The sequence below is a fragment of the Lycium ferocissimum genome, unplaced genomic scaffold (assembly GCF_029784015.1).
Source record: "Lycium ferocissimum isolate CSIRO_LF1 unplaced genomic scaffold, AGI_CSIRO_Lferr_CH_V1 ctg17751, whole genome shotgun sequence".
Lineage (NCBI taxonomy): Eukaryota > Viridiplantae > Streptophyta > Magnoliopsida > Solanales > Solanaceae > Lycium > Lycium ferocissimum.
The window spans coordinates 12,543-14,805 of record NW_026717391.1 but is presented as its reverse complement, the minus strand read 5'-3'; the positions used below and the strand labels follow the sequence as shown (position 1 = coordinate 14,805).

The window sequence follows — 2,263 nt, the reverse complement described above, 5'->3', positions numbered from 1 at the left end:
ACTTTTGGCGGGAAATTCCCGTAAAAGGAACTCCAACTCTTCCTGGGGCGGTGTCCCATCGGGACAAGGTGGGGAACGTGGTGGTTACGAACGATGATCCGACGGGGTCAACAAGGGCAAAAGTCATGGGTAAGAAAGCGAAAAATCAAGCGGGGAAAATAAAGGTTCGATACTCGAAAAGAATTTAAAGGCACCAAAAGGGTTTTTGAAGATTTGGGTTTTTTGTTAAAGGCATGGAAAAAAAAATATAGGGTTTTATAATAATATTTTAAGGGTTTAAAATTTTTGAAAAAGGGGTGTTCCGAGTTTGATTAGGCGAGACCGGTGCCCCGGACCCGAGTCAAAATTTGATGGAATGTTTTTTCTATGGCGGTTAGGCCTCCCGTTTTATCCATCCTTTCCCCAAGTTAAAACTTTTCTCCAAAAATGGAAGGACTAGTTGTATACGGAAAAACCGGTTGGTACCCCCGCCTAAGGATCGACAATCCGTTTTGGGAGAAAGAAGAAATGATAGGAGCGGGGCAGATGGGATGAGACATAGGACACGATAAAAGGGAGACACCTACATTGGCAACTTTGGGGGGCCCGGCCCCATTGGGGATTTACTCGACGACGCGGGATGTTGTAAAACCCCTGTTTTGGGGGGTCCTTATCTTAATTGATTTATTACCGGGGTGAAAGTACATTCTGCTAAAAAGGGGAGGGGAGAAAACCCTAACCCCCGCCGTTCACCATCTTCTACACGATTACACCATTGTCTTTTCTCATAGTTTTGTCAAGCTCAAAAACAAAAGTTCTCCCCCGTCCGAGCGACAAGCTTGGGGGACTCCGATCAATTCGAGGCTTTTTTTACTTTTTTATTCGCAATTTGTATTTCATTAATTTTTTCCTATCTTGGAATCAAATCGCCTATCCTTTAAAACATAAATTCAATTGTTACCTTTTTGGGGAAACAATCATAATGGTCCAAAAAAAAATGAAATAAAAACACATTATCAAATAAAAACCCCATTTAATATAAAGATGATGATTTTAAATATTTATAGAAGTGTTAATCTAAAAAATTTCCTTTTTAGATACCACATTCGCAAATTTTCCGAGAAATAACATGTAGATGGGTTTTTGTTGACTATGTATTTTCAAAGGAAAAGTGAAAAAAAAAAACAAATATAAAAATGTAATGGTAAAAACGTCTAATGCAGTATGTCAGGGGGAAAACCATATCTCACAGAAACGAATGGAATTAAAAAAACATAAAATCTCTAATGGGGTAAATAGTTGGACCCAAAAGAAACTCATTCCTATTTGACCAGTATGTGATATACCAAAAAAATGGACATTCACTCATATTTACTATTTCATATATATTAATTTCATCATAAAATATATTAAACGGGAAAAAAAAAAATATATTCATTTATGTTGCTCCTGTTATTACCAGTGGCCCATAGAATCAACGGGGTTTCCCCTTTTGGATGGGCTGGGTTGGATTGGGGGAAAATGGCAAAGGAAATGATTGATCTGTGGCACAAAAGAAGCATGAGGAAGAAGAGCAGTGGGGGAATATATAGTGCTGTAAGAAAAAGTTGGCTTTTGGTCATGTTGTGGTTGCTGTCGTTGTTCTGGTTCTAAACGTTGTTTTTTTTGGAACATTTAGCTTTTCACCTTCTAACTCTCATATTTGTTAAGATAATTTTTAAGTGGGTCCACGTAATCATCAAAGCCGAGAGTTGTGATCGCCCAGATGATGTCATCCCCATTGATTGTTTTTTCTCTTCTCCCGCTGGCATTATCTGATGTTTCCCACCCGTAACAAAGCTAATAAATTCCGACACACACTCTTGAACCGTCTCTTTGGCATTTTTTTTGAGATCTTTCCTTTTCCCTTTGGGAGGACCTTCTTCATTATCCGTCCTACATTAGCAATAGGAAGGGGAAACCCATCTTGTTCTTTGTTACTACAATACTATTGTTATTATTGTTTGGGGGAATTATTTGCAATTTTTTTCAATGTAGATGTTGTTATATGTGTTATTGGAATGGTTATATTTGAACTACTTTCTGGACTTCCTTAAAGCCACACTTTGGGCCCCTTTCCTCGCCTTTCATCCTCCATGACCATCTACCTTTTGTTAGAGACACAAGTGAGAAGATATTAGGATTTTTATAATCATGCATGATAAGGGATTAGAAGCACAAAATTAGGCATTAAAATGGGAAAATTAAAAAGGGTTTTAGATGAATTTCCACCTGTTTGGACCCT

At 38.0% G+C, this 2,263-nt stretch overlaps 1 pseudogene; it reads right to left on the bottom strand.

The window, feature by feature from the left end:
* Positions 1–1,453: 1,453 nt before the first annotated feature.
* LOC132042758 (nuclear transcription factor Y subunit B-7-like) lies at positions 1,454–1,966 on the bottom strand (annotated as a pseudogene).
* Positions 1,967–2,263: the final 297 nt, after the last annotated feature.